This window comes from Chlorocebus sabaeus, chromosome 9, assembly GCF_047675955.1.
Source record: "Chlorocebus sabaeus isolate Y175 chromosome 9, mChlSab1.0.hap1, whole genome shotgun sequence".
Classification (NCBI taxonomy): domain Eukaryota; kingdom Metazoa; phylum Chordata; class Mammalia; order Primates; family Cercopithecidae; genus Chlorocebus; species Chlorocebus sabaeus.
In genome coordinates this window covers 53,938,757-53,966,690 of record NC_132912.1, presented here as the reverse complement: position 1 = coordinate 53,966,690, position 27,934 = coordinate 53,938,757, and the positions used below count along the sequence as shown (strand labels likewise).

General features: G+C 39.0%; 1 protein-coding gene across 4 annotated transcripts in view; it reads left to right on the top strand.

Moving 5' to 3' along the window:
* The window catches only part of BMPR1A (bone morphogenetic protein receptor type 1A), a 165,503-nt gene that overhangs the window by 57,587 nt on the left and 79,982 nt on the right, over positions 1 to 27,934 (top strand). For 2 of the 4 annotated variants that reach the window (XM_073019010.1, XM_038008968.2), the window contains exon 2: positions 25,099 to 25,213. The exons of 1 other annotated variant lie outside the window; for it this stretch is intronic. The gene's annotated coding sequence lies outside the window, so the exon portion shown is untranslated. Of the gene's footprint in view, positions 1 to 9,430; positions 9,484 to 25,098; positions 25,214 to 27,934 lie in introns of those variants that run through there. One more of the 4 variants, XM_073019009.1, reaches the window with a different exon arrangement.

Genomic DNA, 27,934 nt, shown 5'->3' with positions numbered 1-27,934 from the left:
TCCTTCTCACTTTCAAATTCTTGAAGGCATTATCTGTAGTATTCATTCTTGTGTTCCTTGGGTTTTATTCTTCATTTCTCAAATACATTTTTAAATTTATAATTATTTACTGAGTCGTGTTCTCACATTTCTGAGTTTCTTCTGTTCTGATGTTGTTTCTCATGCTTTATATAATTTTCTTAATGTTTTTAGCTCATTTTGAAATACTAATAGTGGTTTTAATTTTAATGTCTTCTGTTTCTGGCCTTCTAGCATGATGTATTTGTCTGTAAGGAGGATGTTGTTTTGCTCCCTATTCCTTCCCTGTTTTTTGTTTTGTTTTGTTTTGTTTTTCTTTCGAGACGGAGTCTTACTCTGTCACCCAGGCTGGAGTGCAGTGGCATGATCTTGGCTCTGTACAATCTCTGCCTCCTGGGTTCAGGCAATTCTTCTGCCTCAGCTTCCCGAGTAGCTGGTACTGTAGGCACGCGCCACCATGCCCGGCTAATTTTTTTGTATTTTTAGTAGAGACAGGGTTTCACCATGTTGGCCAGGCTGGTCTGGAACTCCTGACCTCGGGATCCGCCACCTCAGCCTCCCAAAGTACTGGGATTACAGGCATGAGCAACCATGCCTGGCCCCTTCCCCATTTTGTTTTAACCTCTATGAGATTTGGATCTGAAAACTTTGCCATGGGTCAGTTTTATTGGAAGGTCACTTTCCTGAATGTTTGGAAGAAGGCATAGTGACTCAGGATAGCATTTCTAATTTCATAGAGTTAATTTCCGTTACAAAATATGGATTGCTTTTGACGTCTCCTGTTTCCATTACTGCCCCTCACTTTCATGTGGGCCTCCTCTTTCCTTTGTTTCTGGAGAAGGTTTTCCTGTTCAATTTCATTTTAATTTTCAGCAGTTGTTTTCCTGTGCGAGTGAGGCTGTGTCCTAGAAGGGAGGTCTGGTTGGTCATTTTCAAGTTGACTTGACTCCTGTGTCCACTTCAACCCTTATGCTATAGGCCGTTTGCACCATCTGTATCTTCAAATGTGCCCACTGTTCATTCCAATGAAGACTTGTTTGTTATTTGGCTTGTAGAGGGACATGGAAGAAGCAAATCAGTCTTTACCTCTCTCAAGCCTGGAGATTTGCAGGCACTGGTTTTATCTGTAACTGGAGATGAGAGTTCAGGCTCAACACTAGTTTAAAAATCTGTATATGGAATAGCGATACCCTGGAATCTAGGGCTGAGATCCTGTGCCTCGCACCTGCCCACAAGCCAAGTGCCTGCCTGTGGCAGTGACTTCTTAGTGCTCGTCTACATCTAGATCTTCTTTAGTCCCAGACTGTTGGGAGCATTTAATTCCTTTGCTCCTCAGTGTTAGGTGGGATCAGGTGACTGATGCTGGCCAGTAGACTTTGAGGGAGGTTGTGTTACTTCTGAGTTGGCATAGTGAAAAACCCATGAAGATACTCTGGTCTCTTTCTTGCCTAGGATATCCCTGGTCATAGGATTCATTTGATGTGGGAACAAGGTGGTCAGCCTGGCTCTTTGAGTAACTGGAAATAACCCCTGCATACCCGTGTTGGACATATTACATGAGACAGAAGTAATTTCTGTTGTACTAAGCCATTGAAATTTTGGAGTTGTTACCACAGCCTCACTGAGACCTATGCTATCTAATATGGCAGCCACTAGGCTACATGTGGCCATTGAGCACTTGAAATGTGGCTAGTCCTAGTTAAAAGGTGCTGTAACTTTAAAGTAATACTATATTTGGAAAAAAAGGTGTAAAATATCTAAATTTTTATATTAATTACATATTAAATAACATCTTGTATTCATTGGGTTAAATAAGATGCATTAAAATTATTTTCAGCTTTCTCTTTAGTTTTTTTCATGAAGCTGCTTAGAAAATTTACAATTATACAAGTGGTCACATTTGTGGCATTATCCACAGCACTGACCCCTACCTTAGTAGTTCTGTACCCCTCCCTCATTTTGACAAAAGATGGGCAGTTGATTGTCTAAAGAAACTGAATCAGTGAAATTCCAGATTTGAAGAGAGTACAGAAGAGGAGTACACTGCAGATGGGGATTAAGCGGAAGTCGACCTACTGGATCAGGAGATACACCTCCTTGCCTTTAATTTCTGTCCATGTCCTTTTTCCACTTGTTTGCGGAGCACTGACAATTGGAGTTATACACTTCACCTAGGAGACTGAAGTACTCTTTTCTAAGAAACTGAATGGCTTCAGGGAAGAGATCAACAGAGCCTGATACTTAAGGCTGTCGGTATCTGCACAAGCAGGAGTTACCCTGCAGTGAAGCCTGCTAGTTCACAAGCCCCACCTACATGCAGAGAGGGTCCAGTTGGGGTTGACGAACCACCCATTATGTGAACAGCACCCAAGATATACCAGACACTGGTGGAAAACTTCTAACAGGAATTAACTCGTTAAGGGAAAGAGAATAATAATGTGAGTCTATTTACATATCATCAGGGATCTGTTTGTATATTAATTCAGATAACGAAAGTACAAGTGAAAAAATGAGTCTGTGATAAAGCTCTTCTCCAGGCATCCCCGTTTCTACAATAATTTTTTTCCAATTTTTAAAATCAAGGTAAAATATACATACCCAAAATTTATCATTTTAACCATTTTTAAGTATATAGTTCAGTGGTATTAAATACATTCATAACGTTGTACAGCCATCACCACCATCCATCTCCCATACTCTCTTCATCTTGTAAAGCTGAAACTGTACTTGTAAAACAACAACTCTCCCTTCTTCCTTCCCCCATCCTTGGCAACCACGATTCTACTAATGTCTCTCTGATCTTGACTACTATAAGTACCTCATATAAGTTGCATCATTTAGTATTTTTCTTTTTGGTGGCTGGCTTATTTCACTTAGCATAATGTCTTCAAGGTTTATGTTGTGGCATGTCTCGGAATTTCCCTCATTTTTAAGGCTGAATCATATTCCATTTTATGCATATACCACATTTTGCTTATCCATTCATTCACCCACAGATACTTGGGTTACTTTCACATTTTAGCTGTTGTGAATAATGCTGCCATTAACGTGGCTATGCAAATAAAAGAGTATTGTAAACAAATGCTAACAAATTGGATAACCTAAATGAAATGGACAGATTCCTAGAAACACAAAATCGACTAAGACTAAATCATGAAGAAATAGAATATTTGAATAGACCTTTAACTAGTGAGGAGATTAAATGAGTAATCAAAAATCTGACAAAGAAAAACCCTGGACCTGATGGCTTCACTGGTGAATTCTGCCATACATTTAAGGAAAAACTAATACCATTCTTCAAGTGAAAAAAATAAAAACTGGAGAAAGAGAACATGTTCCAACCCATTCTATGAGGCCAACATTACACTGACACCAAAGTTAGACAAAGATACTACAAGGAAACTACAGATAATACCCCTTAAGAACATTGATGCCAAAATCTTCAACAAAGTACTAGCAAAGTTTCCTCTGATATTTTAAGAAGTTTGCTGAAGTATGAATAGTTAATATTTTAATATTTGGTTAATATTTTTTTGAGATGGAGTCTCGCGCTGTGACCCAGGCTGGAGTGTAATGGCATGATCTCAGCTCACTGCAACCTCTGCCTCCCAGGTTCAAATGATTCTCCTGCTTCAGCCTCCCGAGTATCTAGAATTACAGGTGCCTGCCACCATGCCTGGCTAATTTTTGTACTTTTAGTAGAGACAGGGTTTCACCATGTTGGCCAGGCTGGTCTCGAGCTCCTGACCTCGTGATCCACCCTCCTTGGCTCCCAAAGTGCTGGGATTACAGGCGGGAGCCACCGTGTCTGGCCAGCTAATAATTTTAGGGAGCAGATGAAGAGGTCTTCAGATTGCTTTTAACTCAGGTTTTTTTGTTTTAAAATTTATTAAGTGGATGGAAAGAAACATGTTAACTGAAGATTGAAGTTTGCTGAAGTATGAATAGTTCTTTGGTTAATAATTTTAGGGAGCAGATGAGGCTTTCAGATTGCTTTTGTCTCAGGTTTTTTTGCTTTAAAATTTATAAAGTAGATGGAAAGAAACATGTTAACTGAGGATTGTTGCTAGTTTTTATTGACAGGTCATTTCCTATAGGGAGAGCAGTAGTATAAGCAAAACAACAAAATATTCAAAATTCTCAAATAAGTACTGTTTATTATTGAAAAACTCAGATAAATGTAGAAGTTATTTTTTCCCTTTATTGAGCAGCAGTTACGTATGCTAGAATCATAGTTTGAATGATTCAGACTGTGTACCTATGATCTGACATGCCTGAATTGGAGTTCCATCTCTGCCACCCACTTTATTTGACTCCATAGAGAAATTACTCAAGCCCCTTAAGACAGACACTGAAATAGGATACAGTTTCCAAGAAGGCAAGTTTTTGAATTTTTTTTTGTTGTTGTTCATTACTTTATGCTGAGATTTAGATTAGTTTCTAGGACACAGAACTAGCACTCAGTAAATATGTTGAATGAAAACGAAGAATTCCTGCCTCCGAATTGTTTTGGGGATGGAATGCGGTAATGCATGTAAAGCATTGGGCCTGCAAGTGAAGCCAACCACATATTAAACAGTACTCAGCTCTTACCTCCATATCTTATGTTCTTATTTCCCTGACTGTATCCTCACACTTGAAGAAATGGCTACTTATTATTATTGCTACTTATTTTTTAAAGCCACTTACATCTCTGGAGATCTCTGTATGTGTATTAAAAATACCATGTTTTGTAACAATTGGCCTTAGAAAACTTTTCAATTATACAGAATTTGAGATCTTTACAACTTGAATTTTCTTTTTTTTTTCGTTTTGAGTCTCGCTCTGTCTCCCAGGCTGGAGTGCAGTGGCGCGATCTCAGGTCACTGCAGTCTGCCTCCTGGGCTCACGTGATTCTCCTGCCTCAGCCTCTTGAGTAGCTGGGATTACAGGCATGCACTGCCACGTCCAGCTAATTTTTGTATTTTTAGTAGAGATGCGGTTTCATCATTTTGGCCAGGATGGTCTCGATCTCCTGATCTCGTGATCCACCCACCTCGGCCTCCCCAAGTGCTGGCATTACAGGTGTGAGCCTCTGCGCCCAGCGACAACTTGAATTTTCATAGCAAACTTTTTTTTTTTGTCAAATTAGAAATTTATGCTTGAAACCTAGTGCTTCTTTTGCCTATGCATCTCATCTCCTAAAAGTAATGGCACTTACCATGTCAGCCTCACGGATTATGGTAGTGGTTGTTATCCTTGAAATTACCAGTAGGGTAACAGTCTCCAGGCATGCTATGGGTTCTTCAGTTACGAGTGGCATAGCTTATGTACATGTTAACTGAAGAATAAATGGTTTTTCCAACTTCCTGCAATAACTCTCATTTATGCCTGTAATGTGAATTGTCCAGAGGAGAATTTATGGTCAATTGATGATTAGACTGATGGTTTCTGCTAGCTCTGGCAAAAGGCGAACCTAGTTGCTTTCTAGCACTTTTCCTACTAACCCTGCTTCTCACCTTGTACCTAATACCACATTTTTAGTTTAGTTTCTGTTTTGTTTTGTTTTGTTTTGTTTGAGACAGAGTCTAACTTTCTGACACCCAGACTGGAGTGCAGTGGTGTGATCATAGCTTGTCTGCAGCCTCGACCTCCCAGGCTCAAGTGGTCCTCTCACCTCAGCCTCCTGAGTAGCTGGGACTACAGGATTATGCCCCCATGCCTGGCTAACTTTTTAAAAATTTTTGGGTAGAGATGGGGTTTTGCCACGTTGCCATGGCTGGTCTCAAACTACTGGGTTTAAGCAATCCTCTTGCCTTGGCCTCCCAAAGTGTTGGGATTATAGGCATGAGCCACTGCACCCAAAATCACCTTTTTAGTTTGGAAGATGACCTTTTTTTTTTTTTTCCTCTTAGAGAAGCTTGAGGGTACCAAATTAAGTTCTGTCAGTTTCTTCTGTGTCTACCTCAAAGATCACTGTATGACTTCTTTTCTTCCTTCTCAGCTGTTTCAGACGAAGTTTTCCCCCCCCTTTTTTTTTTTTTTTTTTTGAGACGGAGTCTCGCTCTGTCGCCCAGGCTGGAGTGCAGTGGCACAATCTCGGCTCACTGCAAGCTCCGCCTCCCGGGTTCACGCCATTCTCCTGCCTCAGCCTCCTGAGTAGCTGGGACTACAGGCGCCCGCCACCGCGCCCGGCTAATTTTTTCTATTTTTTGTAGAGACGGGGTTTCACCATGGTCTCGATCTCCTGACCTTGTGATCCGCCCGCCTCGGCCTCCCAAAGTGCTGGAATTACAGGCGTGAGCCACCGCGCCCGGCCAGTTTTCCCTTTTTCTAAGGCTCAGTCCTTATCGCCTGAGACCTCCCTCTCATTATCCATTTCTCCATCCTTGGCTGTTTCTAGTTTGATTGTAATGCTGATCAAATCTCCTTCAAGTTCAAAATTAAACCAGTAAAACCTTCCCTTGATACTGCCATTATCTCAGAGCTATGTACCGTGCTCCTTGCCCTCCCCACTGGACTTCTCGGGATGCTAGTTGATGCCTGTGTAGCACTGTTTCATATACTTCTTCTTGGCCACTGCCTGGTTGGCATCTACCCTTTCTCTGGAATCAGCAACCCCAATAGCAGATTTAACTGCTGATTCCATGGTTTTTGTTACTTGTCCTTTTTTGCAGTGCTTTAAATTATAATCATCTTTTCACTTATTTTTTTAAAGAAAGTCATTTTAAAAAAGTATCCAGCAGTAGAAAATTTGGAAAATACGGAAAGTATGAAGATGACAGTTATCAACTGTAATACCAGCAGTACCTATTGTTAAGCTCTAGGGCATGTCGTTTCCATCGCTCTCTTTTTAAATGCATTAAACAGAGAAGGATCACAAGGTTATTTTGTGATCTGATTTTTTCTGTCTTAATATGTTGTGAGTGTATTTCCAAGTACTTATTTTCGTGTGGCATAACGTTTGTAGTTACACAAAGTGGCGGTGTTGAGACTGCCCTGGTTCAAATCCTGGCTTCAGTTACTGCTGCAGTGTGACCTGAAGAAAGTTACTGCTTTGAGTTTTAGTTTCCTCATCTTGAAAATAGTGATAACATTCTTAACTAACTTCTGGGGTTGCTGTAAGTATTAAGTGAGCTAAGACATAGAAATAATTCTTGGCACTTAATAAACATCAGCTGTTGTTACAATATTGTCTGACTGTACTATAATTTACATTATTTTTGTTTTTGCTTGTTCTGCGATCATTAAGCATGTTGTAAGACCATATGTGTCACTAAATCTGGGTGTACAACATGATTTTTTTTTTTTTTTTGAGACGGAGTCTCGCTTTGTCGCCCAGGCTAGAGTGCAGTGGCACGATCTCGGCTCACTGCAAGCTCCACCTCCCGGGTTCACGCCATTCTCCTGCCTCAGCCTCCAAATGGCTAGGACTACAGGCGCGTACCACCATGCCTGGCTAATTTTTTGTATTTTTAGTAGAGACGGGGTTTCACTGTGTTAGCCAGGATGTCTTGATCTCCTGACCTCGTGATCCTCCCGTCTCGGCCTCCCAAAGTGCTGGGATTACAGGCGTGAGCCACCACGCCCGGCAAGATGATTTTTTTAAAATGTGGGTTTTTATTAGTAGGATTGCTGGGCTAGTGGGTACATCATGCACATTGCTAAGTTGCTGTCTAGAGAGGCTGCATTTATACCTCCCAAGGCTGTACAGGAGACCATTAACTTCATTACATTTTTCCAAGAAACTTTATGCTATTGCCCACATTTTATGCTGCTCCCTTGCTAAAAGTGAATAACAATATGATCATGTTGTTACCTCTCTCTTGCCAAAATATTGGACTTGATGGTAAGGGGATCCCGGTGACATCATCATTGCCAACAGATGTTTCTTTTTTCTCCCCCCTCCTCCCCTCCTCCTTCCTCCCTCCTTTTGTTTCTTGAGAGGGGTTCTTGGCTCTGTCCAGGCTGGAGTGCAGGACACAATCATGACTCACTGCAGTCTGGACCTCCCACACTCAAGTGGTCCTCCCACTTCAGCCTCCTGAGTAGCTGGGACAGCAGGCACGGACCACCACATCCAGCTAAATTTTGTATTTTTTGTAGGGAGGGGTTTTTTACCATGTTCCTAGGCTGGTCTCAAACTCGTGGGCTCAAGCGATCCACCCACCTCGGCTTCCCAAAGTGCTGGGATTACAGACCTGAGCCAACATGCCTGCCCTCACATTTATTTCTTGATCTACATTTTATTCATTATTTAGGTTCAACTTCAGCATGTGTCATGTATTTATATACAGGTTCTAAATCTTTCCATTTGAAAAATACTCATTTTTCTATCCAAAATGAATTCAATTTTTCTTTTTATTCTAGTCCCAGTCTGTGTATGAGTAAAACCCCAAGGACCCTTTATCCTGATTTTACTATTTTTTGTTCATGGTTTGAAACAGCTTTATTAAGATATAATTCACATACCATACAATTATTTAAAGGGCACACTTCAGTGGTTTTTAGTATACTCAACGGATCTGTACAACCAGTATCACAGTCGTGCAATTGGTTCAGGATTTGGGAAGAAAATGTATGGCATTAGGATTAAAAGTACAGTGTTTAGAGTCTGGGTTTGAATCCCAAATCTACCATATATTAATTGTGTGACTTTGAGAAGGTTACTTAATCACTATGAGCTTCAGTTTTCTTTTTTCTCCCCCTCTTTTTTTTTTTAAGGCAGAGTCTCACTCTGTCACCCAAGCTGAAGTGCAGTGGTGCAGTCTCAGCTCACTGCAACCTCTGCCTCCTGGGTTCGAGTGATTCTTTGTCTCAGCCTCCCAAGTAACGGGAATTACAGGCCAGCATGCCTGGCTAATTTTTGTATTTTTAGTAGAGATGGAGTTTCACCATATTGGCCAGGCTGGTCTCAAACTCCTGACCTCAGGTGATCTGCCCACCTCAGCCTCCCAGAGTGCTGGGATTATAGGTGTGAGCCTCCGTGCCCAGCCTGAGCTTCAGTTTTTTTATCTGTAATATGGGATTACTAGTGGTATCTGCCCCATAGTCTTATTTTAAGGATTAAGCCAGATAATAAATGTATAGACACAGTAACTGGCACATAGTAAATGTTTGATAAATGGAACTCAGTAAATATTGTTGCCATAATTTTGTTCTTAAATCAACCAGCAAGTGTTTGATGCTATTAGGCGTTGTTATTAAATACTGGAAGATGTTTCTACCAGTGATTCAGAGGGTTTTCTGTATCCAGCAAGCTTTTAATACAGCTTCTTGTATTATTCTCCCATATAAACTTGTAATTACTCTCTGAAAATACAGTTGATTTCCTATTGATGGAGAACAGTAATAGTAGCTTACACTTAGTGCTTACTGTCTGCCTGGCACTGTTCTAAGTGCCATACCTATATTAACTCCTTTGATCCTCATTTTACAGATTGGGTACGGAGGAGGTTAAACAACTTGGTCAAAGGATTACAACAGGTAAGTGGTGGAGCCAGGATTCTAACCTTGGTACTCAGTCTGGCTACAGAACCCATGCTCTTTCTTAATCTTTGTGTTCTTCTCTTTACTTCCTAAAGAATGGTAGATGCATTTCAAACATCCTGACATCTTGGCTGCTGAGGATTTTGTATGGAAAAGCACCATGAGGTCTTTAATGCTTGGTTGGAAGGAGAACTAAAATGAACAGTTGTATGTGCTGTAGGCATGGGCCTTAGGGCAGCTGTATATTTATCATCTGGGTCAGACTGTACATTGATGATCCTGCTTCACCACCATAGAATCCAGACCCCCCCTAGGGCCATGACTAGCTACAAAGTACCCTCCCTGTGGAATGCCTGTTTGAACTTGAACTACTTCCTCCTTGCATGGTATCAAATCCTGCGGATCCTTGGAAGGCCACCTTAAATTACTTCCCACCTGTGAAGCAGTAAACTTTAGTGCTCTTCGATTAATCATCATGTGTGGTGATATGACATTTGCAGTATCATCTGTTACCATTATTTAAATTTGAATATCTTTATGTCTTGGCTCATCATGTTGATTACATGTTTCTTGCAGGCAGGGAACTATATCTTAATTTTTTTTTTTTTTTTTGAGACGAAGTCTCACTTTGTTGCCCAGGCTGAAGTGCAGTGGCGCGATCTCAGCTCACTGCAAGCTCCACCTCCCGGGTTCATGCCATTCTCGTGCCTCAGCCTCTGAGTAGCTGGGACTACAGGCACACACCACCATGCCAGGCTAATTTTTTGTATTTTTAGTAGAGATGGTGTGTTACCATGTTAGCCAGGATGGTCTCGATCTCCTGACCTTGTGATCCGCCCGCCTCGGGCTCCCAAAGTGCTGGGATTACAGGCGTGAGCCACCGCGCCTGGCCTTAAATGTTTTAAAATTTGCTTTAATGGCTCCTGGAAATATTACCAAGTTGTGTGTGTGTGTGTGTGTGTGTGTGTGTGTGTGTGTATTTGTATGTATGTATGTTTTTTTCAGTCTCACATATCTGTCAGTAATAGAATATCTCTGAAATTCAAACATACCTAGCCTCACAAACTTAGTCCCAAAGGTACATACTGTGTTTTTGCAAGAAGGTGGGCAGTCCCTAGTCGACTGTTGGATTATGTACATTGTGTTGGGGTAGTAGTTGCTGCTAATTGTCTGTCTGCAGCTCCTCAGAACCTGTTGTTGCTTCCTTTTGAAACCTTCCTTGATTGCCCGAGTTGCTGCTCATCCTGCATCCAGGCCCCTCCCTTAGGCATGTGACTCACGGATTTAAAAGACAGTGCTGTGTGGTAATTAACTACCTACCTCTCATCACATAGAGATGAGAACTTAAATGTAGGCTTCCCAGCTAAAACTTTCTTCCCTGTGTGTTTATCCACCCACAGACATGTAGCAACGCTGTCTCACACCTGGCCTTTTGGAGAAAATATTGCTAGACTTATTTCTCTTGTTTGAAATCGCTAGTTGACATATTCCTGTACAAGTGATGGATTTTACATGGGTGCTCTTAATTGAAAATAATTTTATTTTCTGTAACTTCTAGAGTTTTGTTAGTTTATTGATGCACACATCTTGGGTGGGTGACAACTGGGTTTTTTGTGAAGATAATTTTAAGTTTTTAGTAAACAACAATTAAGTATTACTTGACAGTTTAATTGGACTCAATTCTGACATGACCCATACATCCTTAAGGGGACAGATGTTTATCTAATTTTCTATGAAATGTAATTAGTTTTTCAGGAAACTTTGTCCACATAAAGGAATTGATTCCACCCTTACTACCTGCTTCGCAATCCTGAAAAATATTGTAAATACAATCTTAGAGTATGCATCATTAGGAAATAAATCTATTTTGAGAAATAAATTTTAACATACACTGTTAATAGGACATTTAGAAATGTTATTTTCTAAATATATTAGAAATAATAGGACATTTAGAAATGATATTTTTTTCTTGCTTTTTGTTTGTTTGTTTTGAGACAGGGACTCATTCTGTTTCCTAGGCTGGAGTGCAGTGGCACAATCATAGTTCACTGTAGCCTCAACCTCCTGGGCTCAAGCGATCCTCCCACCTCAGCCTCTGAAAGTGCTAGGATTACAGGGTTAGCCACCAGCATCCAGCCAAGAAATCCCATTCTAATGTATTAGTGTGGTTTTATCTATTTTAGCGGTGTAAAAATCTTTGTGAATTATATATAGTATAATTGAATTGCCAAAATAAACGTCCTTGCCCTCAAATTGCTTATGATATTGTTTCTGAAGCACAGATATAATCTTTTGACCTTTTAAGCAAAAATTAATTTTTCATTCAACCTTTTTTTTTTTTTTTTTGAGACAGGATCTTGCCCTTTTGCCCAGGCTAGAGTGTAGTGATGCAATCATGGCTTACTGCAGCCTCAACTTCCCAGGCTCAAGTGATCCTCCCACCTCAACCTCCCGAGTAATTGGGACTACAGGCACGTGCCACCATACTTGGCTAAATTTAACATTTTTTTGTGGAGATGTGGTCTCGCTGTTGCCCAAGCTGGTTTTGAACTCACGGGCTCAAGTGATCCTCCTCCTTCAGTTGCCCAAAGTATTGGGATTACAGGTATGAGCCATCATGCCCAGCCTTTCATTCAACTTGTAATTCACAATTTCCAGAAAAAAGCTTTGAAATTACTGATGGAGGAAAGATCTTTGGGACTTGCTTATAAATGTGTTAATATTTGATTTTAATAAGCTCTGTCATACTAACACTGTTTATTAAGCTTTGTGGTAAAATTACTACCCATAACTAAAGAATGAAATACGTATTTTCTGCAAATTGTTAAAAATTTATAAATTGATAGAAAAATTGAATGAATAGTGAACACCGTTGTGTCTTTCACTAACTCAGCGGCTCACTTGCTAACGTTTACCTCATTTGCTTTCTCTTTCTCTCTGTTTATGAAGACATACTTTTTTAATTCCCCGAGCCATTTGAAAGTAACCTGCAAACATCTTGACATTTAACTCCTAAACATTTTAGCACGTGTATCTTAAGAACAGGGTTGTCTTCCTGAGGAGTTACATTATCATGCTTAAGAGATACGGTATTAATGCAGTATTATCTAACATATGATCCCTATTTAAATTTCATTTATTTTCTTCCCCAGAACAGCTCTTTATAGATGTTTCAACTTTTGATCCAGAACCGAGGGAAAAAATGTATCTATATCTATAGAGAGCTAAATATATCTATATTTGATCCAGAAACCAATCAAGGAAATACACACACACACCCTTTTGGCTGTCATAGTTCTTTAGTTTCCTTTACTTTAGGATAAGCCACCACCCGGCAGTGGTCTTTTATGAAATCTCATCATGTTTTTTCTTTTCTTATATAAGCTATCCCACAGTTTGCTGATTATATTTCATGCCTAGATTAAAATAAAAATATTTTGGAATGAATATACTATATAGATGGCATTAATTTTCCATTATATTACATTAGGAGGAGAAGTAACTTTTTTTTACATGTTGTTTTTTCTGCTGTATAATAGTTCAGTATTTGTTTTAATATACTGCTGTTAAAGATTTGTGATACTGTCCTTAAATTTCAAAATAGAATTTTGTGGTTTACTCTTAATTTTGTTAGTATGTTATATTCCAAAATTATAGAAAGTGCTGTAATAGACATTTATGTAATGTGGGCATACATTTAAATTTTAAAAAATCTTTTAAATTGTTAAAATATTAACATTTAACCGTATCTGCTCTAGATAGGTTTAATTTTACAAGGATCTATCTACCTCTCTTTCTATCTATAATGTATATATCCATTTTAAATAATAATAATAATACATGAATAAATCTGGCCCAACCTTCTATCTTAAGAAATGTAACAGCAACTTTGAACTCCTTCATCCCTCAAGACAATTACTCCTCCCTTCCCATAGGTAACCATCCTCCTAAATTTGATGCCATTCCCTTAGTTTTTTCTTGTTTTACCACATTTGTGTTGTCTCTTTAACATACTTTTTTTTTTTTTTAAGTTTTCTTGTTTTTGAGCTTTATACAAATGGAATTATTCTGTATGTATTCTTCTTGGACTTGATTTTTTTATTTAACATTACGATTTTGAGATGTCATTTATGTTGACATTCTTAGCTGAGGTTCATTAATTTTCATTTTTAGGTGATATCCAAATTATTGGAATATGGAATATGTCATGAATATACCACAATCCATTTTACTGTTGCTTTACACTTGGGTTTCACCTAGTTTTTGGTATGGAAAAAACAGCTTTAAATATTCTTTTACGTGGTTCGTGGTAGCTAAGTACAAAAGGTTCTCTAGGTTATATACATAGACCTGGAATGGTTGAGTCTTGGGTATGTACACCATCAGCTTTACTAGGTATGGCAGAATGTCTTCTTTTACACAGTTGTGGAATAAACCAAATAAATGAGTTCAAGAGGAGCAGTTTGTGAGAGGATGGACTAGTGAGATAGTGAGTTACGTTTCGTGTGTTTTGAGTTTTAGCCTATTTAGTTAGAAATGTTAAGTAGGCATTTGAGATGTGTTTACTTTTTTAGCTCCGCCCATCTTTGTTTTTTCGTGGGTTTACTCATTCAGGTGTGTCATCTTTCCCTTCTCCTTAAAGTGGCCTTTAAAGAAAAAAATTGTAATATCATGGTACAACAATTACTTGATCGTAATAGAAGATGTGTTCAGTTTTTATATCTTCGGTCTCAGGCCATCCATCATATGCAACCTTTTTATTTTTCTGGACCTTGAACCACAGAACTACATTAAGCTAGTTTGCTGTTTTCCAGGGATGACATAAAGAAGTGGGTAGAGGGTGATGCTGTTAGCAAGTATGCATTCCAGGTAGTGGTTCGCAAAGGGGAGAAAACCTAACAGAAAGATGGGTGCAAGCTAAAACAAATAAACCAGTAAGTAAGTAAAAAACCACAACACTCTTTCATGATTATTTAGATCTGAAACAAATAGCAGCATGTATTAATAGTCCCTGATGATTTCGCTGTATTGTAGCATAACTCTGGTATTCATAATGTCAATTCTGAATTTCTTTATATGTTGAGAGAGTGTAATCATGCACATTTTAGCAGATCTGGTGAACTGCTAAATCTAGAATCACTCCCTGATAATTTCTGACTTAATAGTAGAAATTTAACTGTTTCATGTGGTGAAATTATTCTGGGAAGCTTGTTCCATGGGACTTTTACCTATTAGCTAATAAAACAAATGGTCTATTGATACTTTCTCAAAAACTCTGTAGAAAAAACAAAAACAAAAACAGGTGATATACAATATATTTCTCTACTGGCTGAATTGGATTTACTTGGAAAAGGAAAGAGGGTGTTATCAAAAAATTTAAATGTCTTATTAGCTTCATAAATTGTAGAGCAAGAATGAGAATGTGGAAGTGTTTTTATGCTTCATTGTTGGGAAGGATAAATTACAAAAGAACATAGAGCTGGGTGATTATCTGGGGTTCATTCTTTTGCAGGTGCCACCCCTAGAACAGATTGGCACTCCCCTCGGAATAGTCACCCCTTCACGGAGCCAGAGCAGGAGGGATACGGAGGGAAAGGGCCCTTTCCCAACTTCAGACTGAGCACCCAGAAGTCGACCTGGGACTGCTGTTTTGTTTCTAGGAAACTGGAAACCTTGGCAGAATTGAAATTTCCTAGGTGATTTTTTTCTTCTTTGCTTTCCAAAAAATAAACTTGTATGTACACACATATATATATACACTCACACCTACATAAAAGAAAGATAATTTCAAAGAAATACTGTATCTCGTATAGTCCTTGAACAGTTATTTTACTATTCAAAGTAGGTTCTTTAAAATTGTAAATTTGAAATAAGTATGGATTTACAGAAAATTGCAAAAAAACAGTAAGGAGAGGTCCCTTGTGCCCTTCACCTTTCCCTTAGTGGTTACTTCTTAATACCCACAGCACAACATTAAACTAGAAATTGACATTGGTACATTTTGTGTGTTTAGTGCTGTGCTGTTTAAACATATATGTAGTTGATTTGTGAACCACCGTGGCATCAAGACACAAATGCTACCACCACCAAGATCTCCCTTATGCTGCACACACCTGCCCCATGGCAGCCAGTAATCTGCTTTTCATCTCTATGACGTTGACATTTCGAGGATGTTAATAAATGGAATCACATAGTATGTGACCTTTTTAAATTAGCTTATTTTCATTTGACCCAATTCCTTGAGATCTATCCAAGTTGTGTGAATCAACAGTTCTTTCTTTTTTATTGCTGAGTAGTATTCTATGGTTTGTTTAACCGTTCACCTTTTGAAGGATAATCTTTTCCCCTAGTTTTTGGCTTTTAACAGTAAAGCAGCTATGAACATTCATATTCAGTTTTTTGTGTGGACATAAATTTTTATTTCTTTGGGAGAGGTGCTGTTGAAGAAAAGAAATTATTCAGTGACACTTGTTAAAGCATGGTAAGGAAGACATTATTCAGGATCATCCCTGTAAGTGTAGGGACCACTACAAGAGTGTCTTACAGTGGGTGGGTAGAGAGCGTGGCCTGAGTGCTGGATGTAGCATGGGCAAGTGGGAATTTGCAGCCAGGGAGCTGGGTGAGGGCCAGTGGATGGAAAAATTCTCAAGAGGAAATGTCAGGTGTAAGGGGTTTCTGCCTAAACTGACCTTAACAGGATTCTTTCTTGCAAAAGACAGGCCAAGGTGATCAGACATCAGCTGGAGGGTGGCAGAAGATGAAGAGGGTAATCAGATAAAATGATGGGAGGTTTGCTAATCTAGCTTAGGAGGGTTCTTTGCTAAAGCAGGAATTTACAAGGAAGTACACAGATAGGCCTGGGAGAAAGTTCAGGAGCCTGGCTGATTTGACCAAGCAAAGAATCTTTGCCAGAGCCCAGGGGTGTGCAGTTGGTGGCTTACCTGTAAGTAGCTGTGCCATTTTACTTGCTCGCTGGCAATATATGAGAGATCCAGTTTCTTTACATTCGTGTCCACATTTGGTATTGTCACTGTTTTTTTATTTTAGCTGTGCCAATAGGTGTGCAGGGATGGTTGCAGCATAGTTTGGTTTGCATTTCCCTGATGTCTAGTAATGTTGACCATATCTTTTCATGTGCGTATTTGCTGTCTGTGTAACCTCTTCAATAAAATGTCTCTTTATATTTTTTGCCCATTTTCTAGTTGAATTTTTTTTCAGTTGTTGAGCTTTGAGATTTCTTTATATATCCTAGATGAGGCTTTTGTCACATATATTGTACAAACATTTTTAATTTTGTTGAAGTTCAGTTTATCGTGTTTTTTTTTCTTTCATGGATCATGTTTTTGGTGTCATTCCCCATTCCCCATTCCCCACTCTCCACTCTCCAGACCCAGATGGCCATGAATTTACTCTCGGTCTCTGTGGAATTGCCTATTCTGAATATTTCCCATAAATGGAATCATATGTCTGGCTTCTTTCACTTAGCATATATTCAGGCCTTATCGGTGTTGTATCATTAACCAGTTTTTTTTAATGGCTTCATTTATTTTTATAGTTGAATAATGTTCCACTGCATGGATAAGACCACATTTTGTTTAGCCATTTGTCAGTTGATCGGCAGTTAAGGTTGTTTTCGCTTATTCGTCTACACCAGTACAGCTGTGTGTGTACCCTTCAGCCCTGCACCTTCCTTATACAGGATGCACAGATGTACGCATGCGAGCACCTGTGTGTACAGTTTTGTTTTCTTTTTTAAATAGTGGAGGATTAACTTATTTTATAGTTGTTTTTTTTTCTTCGATATTTAGGATGCCTTTTTATGTCTATACAAATAGATATTTATCTCATTATTTTAAAACACTGTATAGTGTTTAGTGTGGCTGCTTAATTGATCCTATTCTAATAAACATTTATTTGACATTGGGCAACTTCCTGTTTTTCTTTCTTATATAACAGTGGCACCAGGCACAGTGGCTTACGCCTGTAGTCCCAGCACTCTGGGAAGCCAAGGCAGAAGGATCACTTGAGCCCAGGAGTTCGAGACCCTCCTGGGCAACATACAGAGACCTCATTTCTACAAACAAACAAACAAAAAATTATCCAGGGTTGGTGGCACTTGCCTGTAGTCCCAGCTACTTTGGAGGCTGAGGTGGGAGGATCACTTGAGCCCAGTAGGTCGAGGCTGCAAGGAATTAGGATCACACCACTGCACTCCAGCTTGGGTGACAGAGCAAGACCCTGACTCAAACAAAAAATAGTGACACTAATCATCCTTGTACAAGTGTCTTTTTGGTACATAGCTAGTTTTATCTACTTTTGGATTTTTCTCTTCAATGCCATTCATCATTAACTTACTTAGAAGTGTATTGATTATCTCCTATAGACCAGGCACTGTACTGTGTATCAGACACTAGGGACACAAACACTAGTAAAATGCTATACTCGAGTTTTTTGTAAAGACGATATATCTATAAATAGGTAATCATGGTTCACTGTGATTAGCACACAATGTGTTATTACTAAAATCCTGTGGAACAAGTAACAAAGGAGTGTGGAGGATTAAAACAAGGGAGGGGATGCTTAAGGTGGGTCTTCGTGAGGACAAATGGAAGTTCATTTGGGAAAATATAAGAACACTGAGTTTTGAAATAGAATTGCAAGTGTGAAGAAAGGGACCAGCACTGCATAGGGTGGCATATTTAGGAAATAGCAAATCCATAGTTTAATACAGTCATCAGGAGGCTGTTGGGCAGAGATTGTAGCAGAAGGTAAGGCATGTTAGGTTAAACAGATTGAAAGCAGATTATAGCAGTCTGTGAATGTCCTAAAGAATTTGGACTTCATATTGTACATAATTAGAAATAATTGAAAGAAATGTAGGCATACTTAAATTTTTTAAGTTTAGTAAATTTTTGTGCTGTGACACTTTATCACCTCCCACAATCACCCTCTTCTACCTCCTCATCTAGGCAACCACTGCTTGTTTTCTGTCTCTAAATTTGCTTTTCCTCAACATTTCATATGCATTGGAAACATGTAGTATGCAGTACTTTTACATTGGCTTCTTTCACCTAGCGTGTCTTTGAGGCTCATGTATGCTGTAATGTGTATCAGTATTTTGTGCCTTTTTATTGCCTGATGGTATTCCATTCTGTGGTGATGCCACACTTTATATGCTCAGCAGATGATGGATGTTTGGATTTTTTCCGGTGTTTGGTTATTATTAACAAAGCCGCTATGAACATTTGTAGATAAATCTTTGTGTGGGCACATATTTCTCTTGGGAAGAGGAAATTTTGGATCTTGTGATGAGTTTATGTTTATATATAACTTTAAGAAATTGGGGCATGGTAGCTCACGCTTATAATCCCAGTGACTCGGGAGGCTGAGGTGGGAGGATTGCTTGAGCTCAAGAGTCAAGAGGTCAAGGCTGAAGTGAGCCATGATCGTGCTACTGCACTCTAGCCTGGACAACAGAGTGAGACCTCACCTCTAAAACAACAAAGAAAAAAAAGTTTACAGACTATTCTCCAAAGTGACTGCATCATTTTACAGTCCCATCAGCAGTGTACGAGGGTTCCAGCTTCTCCAGATGCTCATCACCACTTGGTATTGTCTTTTTGATCATGCCCATTCTGATGGCTATATAGTGTGTCTCATTGTAGTTTTAAGTTGCATCTTCCTAATGACAGGATGTTTATAATCTTTTCATGAAGCAGTTATATTTTAGAAACATGAGTCCAGTGGATAGAGGTAAGAATGGAGGTGAACTACATGAAAGATGAGAGCCTATGCCAGACAGCATGTATAGAGATGGGGAGACATTTTAAAGGTATGTGTATCAGCGTTAGAATGAGCAGCATTTAGTAACTCCTGAGTATAATAGATGAAGCAGAGGGAGGTGGGGCTTGTGATCCCAGGATTTTAAACTTTGGCAATTGGGTTCTTCTTGGCTAATGGTGCTGCCATTAGCCAAAAAGTGACTACAGGTACATAAACAGATTTTGTGTTGGTGAATGATGGCTTTTATATTGATCTTGTTCTCTTGGTGTGCCACTGGAATAAACATTTAATAGAGTGTTTGGAAACATGTATCTAGTTCAAAAGAAGGATCTGGCCTGAGGTATGAATTTAGGGGAGTTTACATTGTGTAGGGAACAACTAAATTCATGAAAGTAAATGATGTATCTGTTCCTAAGTCACCCTGTCTGCTGAGTTACTTGTGGCAAGTTGTTTAAACAGTAAAAGAATTTAATATGGAAAGATCCACGTTAAGATGATTCTAGGATTAATTCATTCAGGCATGACAGCATCACCAAGGACCTCAGGTTCTTTCTGTCTTTTAATGCTGCCGCTGTTCTTGATCTGTTGGTTGTCCTCATGGTCCAGTTCTTGTTTACACATTCAAACCCAGAATTGCATGCAAAAAGACTGGGAGCATGTGTTTTTGCCTGGGTCTTTTTTCGTCAACCAAGAAAACCTTTCCTAAAAGCTCCCTAGCAAATTTACTTTCTTGTCTTCTTGGCCGGAATTGCATTAGGTATGTGTTACCAGCCTACCCGCTGGCAAGGGGAATGGAAATTGTCACAGCTGGTTCAGACTGCAGCTTTCTAGCCCAAGTATCTTTTACTGTTCTCTCTTCTGGAAGAATCCTTTACCCCCTTGACTTTTGATTCTCTTCTGTAGTTGAGATAGGTTAGATTTTCCATGCAACCCAGTTTTATATCACTTAGTTGTTACTATTCAAATACTTCACAACAGCAAATACTTGCCAAAATCCTATACTCTGTCATTCACTGTGCCGGATTCTAGGATACAGAAATGAATAAGAAACTTGTAGTTTGACATAGATATAAGCTTAAATAGAAGAGTGCTATGATAGATTTGTACACTAAAGTTCCTTTGGACTATGAATTTAGTACAACTGTTTATATGTTTGCTTTTTATGAGTAAAGGCATCACGAGTTTCAAAGTCAGACTTATATTCAACTTATAAATGAACTTTTGGAAATTTAGAACACAACCCATTCATGAGTTGATGTTCCCTTTCTAGTTAGATGGTTACATGTTTATTATAGGAGTGCATGGTATACTAGCCTAAATTAACTGTTCATTGGAGTTATTTAAAGCTGAACCCACATTATATTTTTTTGGAGCATCATGTTTGCGTTTTCTAGCTAACATACCAAAGTAACAGTAATATCTTTAGTTTAAGAACCCGACTGAAATGTTTGTAAAATGTAGATTGTTTTATAATTTGGCTTTTTGTTTTTAATGGTCATATGAATGCAGCTATCGTGTTTGCAGTATTTGTGCAGTGCATGGGGTACTTTTTCTGGGTGCTGAGAAGGGAGGAGAAATGATAGGGAAGAGGGGATTTGGAGTAGCCAAAGGAAAAAATGTGCAATCAGTGTTGTTGATTCCACCGAATTCTAAGAATTCCATCACATCTTGATATCTGATACAAGCTCAAAGTTAATCTTAAATTTTGGCTTAGGGCATGGCCGTATGTGCTGGCTACTTGGGAGGCTGAAGCAGGAGGATCCTTAGAGCCTGGAAGGTCCAGGCTGCTGTGAGCCATGATCGTGCCACTGCACTGCAGCCTGAGTGACAGAGTGAGACCCTGTCTTTAAAAACAAAACAAAACAAAACAAAAAAGTGTCCAGGCCTGGTGGCTCACGCCTGTAATCCCAGCACTTTGGGAGGCTGAGGCGAGCGGATCATGAGGTCAGGAGTTCAAGACCAGCCTGTCCAACATGGTGAAACCCCATCTGTACTAAAATACAAAAATTAGCTGGGCATGGTGGCGCACGCTTGTAATCCCAGCTACTGGGGAGGCTGAGGCAGAAGAATGGCCTGAACCCAGGAGGCAGAGGTTACAGTGAGCCGAGATCGTGCCACTGTACTCTAGTCTGGGTGACAAGCAAGACTCTGTATCAAAAAACAAAACAAAACAAAACAAAAAAGTGTTTTGGCCTAGATTGACTAAAAGAATATTTAAACTATTATTTTCTATAAAGCAAATCATATTAATAATAGAAATTAGTGGGTGACGTTCTGAAACCTTATACATAACTGGTATGATATCCATAATTAGTGCTTGTCCTTGGATTCTGCATGGGTAGTGAGCTTTAAATAAAGTATCTTGTTGGTTTAAGATTGAACCATTTTAATAATTTTGAAAACCAAGATGGATATGTACATTTTGATGACAAGATGTTTTGTAAGGGAAATGTGGGATTAAAATGAACTTTTTGTGTGTGTTTACAAATAATTATTAATGTTGAGGAAATTTTTGATGTTAACTCTGAATTATGAATGTTAGAATATATTTAGAAACGTTTGATTTTCATTTTTTCCATGTCATTGAGAAGCTTGGATATGTTTTTTTAAAGAATTGCCTTCTTCTTAATGTGTTTTCTACAACTAATAGTCTTAGAAATTTCAGACACAAAATCTTTGAAAAAATGACTTGTACTTACTTAGCGTTTTGTTTTGACTAACACCCCTGGTGGTTGTTGAACCACAAGTTCATAGTGTTAAAAGCCTGTGGTAAATTACCCAGTAAGCTAAGTGATTAAAGTTGTTTGGAACATTTTGCCCATGTATGTCCTATTTTTATGTGTATACGTATTTATAGAGTTGTGCTCATAGGACTATAGCACTACATTGCAAAGGTCCTAACCTTTACTTTATTCACACAACTTCCATTGTGTGCAAAGTGACTTGCAGATCTGTACTGTGGAGCATATGTTTCCTGTGTCTTTTGTTTACCTCTGAGTAATGAAGTCAAATCTTACTTGATTTTCCTTAGCTAATCTATGTTATGTTATGTTACGTTATGTTATGTCACGTTACGTTACGTTATAGTTCTAGGATACATGTGTGGGACTTAAATTCAGTCTTTAGGAAAGGTTTTCTAGGCTGGGCACAGTGGCTCATGCCTGTAATCTAAGCACTTTGGGAGGCTGAGACAGGTGGATCACTTGAGGTCAGGAGTTCGAAACCAGGCTGGCTGACATGACGAGACCCTGTCTCTACAAAAAATATAAAAATTAGCCGGGCGTGGTAGTGTTCGCCTGTAGCCCCAGCTACTTGGGGAACTGAGGTGGGAGAATTCCTCAAGCCCAGGAGTTTGACACCAGCCTGGACAACATGGCGAAACCCCATCTCTACAAAAAATATAAAAATTAGTTGGGCATGGTAGTGTGTACCTGTAGTCCCAGCTACTCGGGAGGCTGAGGTGGGAGGATTCTTTGAGCCCAGGTGGTGGAGGCTGCAGTGAGCTGTGATTGTGCCACCACACTCCAACCTGGGCAACGGAGCCAGACTCTGTCTCAAAAAAGAAAAAGAAGAAAAGATTTTCTGAAGTTTATGTTGAGTGTTTGTACATGTGGGAAAACAGAGAAGAACAGATCATCTGGGGTTTTGGACTTTGAAGATGGGGTGTTTGAAAGCTCTTTTGGTTATGTTATTCTCTATTTTTTAAACTTTAAATTTAGCCTGAAGCCTAAAACTTTTTAGCCAAGAAAATAATGTTTTAGTAAATAGTGCTGTAATAAACAATAGTTGGTAAGTTTACATGTTAATTTTATAATTTGATACATTGGAAATATCTGGTAGAATTAGAATCAGGCTATATATATATGAATATATGTATGTATATATATGGTGTGTGTGTGTGTGTGTGTGTGTGTGTGTGTGTGTGTGTGTGGTCAGGCTGGTCTTGAACTCCTGACCTCAAGTGTTCCACTCACCTTGGCCTCCCAAAGTGTTGGGATTACAGGCATGAGCCACTGTACCCGGCCAGGCCATATATTTTTAAAACAGACACTTCGATGGACTGTTTTTACTTTTTGGGGATAAATTAATTTGAACTTTGTTTAATACAGTGATTGCCTCCTCTCTCTTCCATACCCTTAGGGAGGAATGGAGTAGTTGGCAAATAATGGCTTTGGGGAAGAATCTCCCTATGCCATTTCTAAAATGGAAACAATGCGTTTCTTCTTCTTTTTTTTTTTTTTGGAGACGGAGTTTTTCGCTCTTGTTGCCCAGGCTGGAGTGCAATGGCGCTATCTCAGCTCACTGCAACCTCTGCCTCCCCGGTTCAAGTGATTCTTCTGCCTCAGCCTCCAGAGTAGCTGGGATTACAGGCATGTGCCACCACATGCGGCTAATTTTTGTATTTTTAGTAGGGACAGGGTTTCTCCACGTTGGTCAGGCAGGTCTCGAACTCCTGACCTCAGGTGATCTGCCCGTCTCAGCCTCCCAAAGTGCTGGGATTACAGGCATGAGCTGCTGTGCCTGGCCCGCATTTCTTTTCTTGATTAGTAAAAGGGAAATTAAAGATTATGAGCATTTCAGAAGAACACGAAACACCAACTCTTTATTTTTGCCTTCCCTCATTTCTCTGAGGGACAGCCTGAGAGTTTTATAGTCATATGAGGACTCTGAAAAATGTTAGAGACCTGGCTAAGTTGTGGGTAACTAGTGCATTGAAAAGACTGAAAGGCTCCTGAAAGCAAAGCATTGCTAATTGCATTCAGGGTCAGGCTGTCTTTAGCCAGACCATGAAAGATACAGCAGCCTGTCTGCTGAGTGGAGACTCTTGTCTTTAAGAAAGACTGCTACCTGATATGCTAGACCGTTTCAGGTTGCCGTCATTTACATGAATTTAGTCATTATTGCCAAGACTGCTAAACCTCAGTGTGACACAAGTGATACTTCTAAATGGACTTGAAGACAAGGTATTTGACCTTGCAATGGGGCATAGGCAATGTTCATACAGCTTTTAAAATACGAAACAGAATACTTTGCTATTTGAAGTTTCCGTTAAAAGATTGAATGAGATTATTTTTAAGATCGCTAAGTAAACAGCAGACATATCTTTAAAAATTTTTTTATCACTTGACCCAGGAGGTGGAGGTCTCAGTGAGCTAAGATTGTGCCACTGCACTCCAGCAGGGGTGACAGAACGAGACCCTGTCTCAAAAAAAAAAAAAAAAGTTAACCTTTAATAGTTTCTATCTTTTAGATTTATGAATGCTTGCCCCTTAAAGGGTAAGGTGTTAATGGCAGTACTAATATACGGTAGTTTAGACCTATTCCACGGACTTAGCTCAACCAGTGCAATTAATTCTCCACCCTCACAAGTCCTAATGTTCTAGGTAGAATTGTGGCTGAAATGAAAACTGGTTATGAGACTTTATAATAAAAAAGTAGAAAAAAGTGATATTAGCTAGATGATCCAATATATTATTGTCTAAGTAGGAATCTGAATATTGTAGAAATATTGGTGCTGCTTCTAGCTGTTCCTGTTCTTTTTCTTTTCAAATTGAGATGAGATTTTTTTTTTCTGTAAAGCTTAAGCTAAGATAGGAATTTTATATGGAAGTACTGTTCCCACAGAACTAACTTTAAAAATGTAAAGCTTGGGCAGAGGTTGAGGAACATGGTAAAGTGATAGATTTCTTAAAAACTGTAGAAATTTTCGTTGACTTTACTTTGAAAAGGTATAGTTGTACATGTGAAACACTTCTAGTATTGCTTCTACATGTATTATTCTGACAGTGTTCCTTAAGTCTTAAATAAGTTCTTTTTTTTTCTAAACAGACTTATGAAAATATGCATCAGTTTAATACTGTCTTGGAATTCATGAGATGGAAGCATAGGTCAAAGCTGTTTGGAGAAAATCGGAGGTACAGTTTTATCTAGCCACATCTTGGAGGTAAGGAAAATAACATAATTAGAATAATACGAAATTTCTCATTTTTTAATAGTTGAAAATAATCCTTCTACATTGCCACTTTATTTGAGCGTTCTTCAGTTTCTTTGTAACACCACTTTATAGTAGCTTTTTTAGTTTCCTTAATCATCTTCCTGATGAGTTCATAAATAATTCTAATATATTTTCCTCATAAATGTTGAACCTCTTCAGGAGTGAAAGGTATTTATTTCTTACTAATCACTTTCATAAATCTCCTTTTGGAAGATAAGCATTAAATGGTTTATATGTTTATTTTTTCACCCTAAGTTTGCAAGGCAGAGTTCAGAACGCAAGATTAGGCCAGATGCACCTGTAATCCCAGCACTTTGGGAGGCTGAGGCGGGTGGATCACTTAAGGCCAGGAGTTCGAGACCAGCCTGGCCAACATGGCAAAACCTCGTCTCTACTAAAAATGCAGAAATTAGCTGGGCATGATGGCGTAAGCCTGTGATCCCAGCCACCTGGGAGGCTGAGGTGTGAGTTGCTTGAACCCAGGATGCAGAGGTTGCAGTGAGCTGAGATCGTGCCACTGTACTCCATTCTGGGCAACAGAGCAAGACTCTGTCTCAAAAAAAAAAGAAAAGAAAAGATTATATTGAAAAATGAATGTTTATGTTATTCTGAAGTTTTTATGCTTTTTAGAATTCAGGATTTTTTTTTTTTTTTTGGGAGACAGGATCTTGCTTTTGTCACCCAGGCTGGACTGCAGTGGTGTGAGCATAGTTCCAACCCCCTGGGCTCAAGCGATCCTCCTGCCTCAGTCTCCCACATAGCTGGGACTACAGGCACACATCACCATGCCCAGCTAATTTTTTTTTTTATAGAAACAGGGTCTCTTTATCCCTCTGTGTTGCTCAGGCTGGTCTTGAACACCTGGACTCAAGTGACCCTCCCTCCTCAGCCTCCCAAAGTGCTGCGATTACAGGCATAAGCTACCATGCCCAGCCCAGGATAATATTTTTAGCATGTTAGAATAATAGATCTTTGGAAATAGAATTTAAAGAGGTAGGAGCTGCCAGAAATAGGAGGAAAGAAGCCATCCTAAGACAGTATGTACAGGGAAATCAGGCTTACTGTTTTAAAATCCATTTAGAGACTAATGATCAGGTAAAAGGTTTGAATTCATCAGGGATCTACATTTTAAGAAATAGATAGGATGTATAGTTTTGGGAAGCAGTCTACGCTTACACTTCTGGAGGTTGCAGACTTTGCTCGCTGCTTCTGTTAATACTTGCAGCATTCACTTGCCCTTCTCCTGCCCGTGCCAAACCGCTGGATTAGCTCTTCTGAAAAATACTGTGACTCTCAAATTCTTTTATGAGGTTTCATATTGTTTGATTGGTAGAGCTGTTTTTTCTTTCTCAGTTCTTTTTTTTTTTTTCTTTCTCAGTTCTTTTGGTTTCCATGATTGTATGCTCTTCTGATTCCACTTATTTAATTACTCCTTCACCTTTTTTCCTTTCCCTCCTACTTTTAAATAATAATGGCCTTCCCCAAGGTTTTATCTTTGAAATTCTTCTATTTTTTTTCTTATGTCTTTCCTAGTCTCATGATTTCCACAGTTGTCTCTAAAATGATCTCTCTCAACTTCCTATCTCAGTTGTGGCATTTTCTCTAAGCTTCAAGCCCATATTTTCAGCTGTTTACAGAGGGCTTAGCTTAGTGCCTCAGACTTCCTATTATCTAGCACATCATTCATCGTGAGCTCTGCACTGGCTATTTCTCCTTCTGTTAACGGACCTCTTTGTCACCCAGGCTCAGAGTCTTAGTGCTGTATCGGATTCCTCATCATTTGCTTCCTACCCTTAGGCACAAGTGAAGTCCTATCAGTTTTACTTCTCTAACGTATCACAAATATTTGAATCCTCTCCTTCCGAGTCCCCCTTCACCATCCAAGTTTAGGTCCTTACATTACATTTCACTGAAAATATTGCAGGGATCTCCCAACTTGTGCTTCTTCTCACTCATACTTCACTTTACATGTTACTGCCAGCTTAAATTATCTTAAGAGAGAATTTTGCTTGTATTGTCGGTGACAGTTTGCGTGTCTGCCAGAGTAAGGACAAATTCCTCTAATTTTAAAGACAGCATAGCTTTGCCTTCATCTGTCCATTTCTTTCACCCTTTAAGCATTTATTAAACACCTACTGTATGCCAGGCATTGTGTTAGATCAGAATGCAAAACATTAAATAAAAACAGGTTCCTGGCTATACTCAAAAAACAGTCTGTCTAGAGATGGATGAGCATGAAAACAGTTATTTTAGTGCAATCTGAGAAGTGCTATATTATGATTGAAATGATTTATTTGATTATTCCACACTGTATACATAGATTATAATTATAACATCATGGTACACCCATAATTGCATACAGCTATAATTTTTCAAAAAAATTTAAAAATACGAGTGACCATGTCAAAAAAAAAAAAAGTATATTGGCATCACCTAGAAAGACTACACCAATGTTGTGAGAGGAGAGAATTGTCAGGCAGGCTTCAGAGAAGAGAGAATATTTGAGCAGAGTCTTGATGGACGAGTAGAGGATTGCCGAATGGAAATTGGAAAGTGTAATACTGTAAAATACGTATTTGGTTTTTGATGCCATTTCCTGGCATTCAAGTCTTAAAATCCTTGAAACCTCTGAAGTGATGTCTTTTTGTATGCTAATGAGTTAACTAGTAG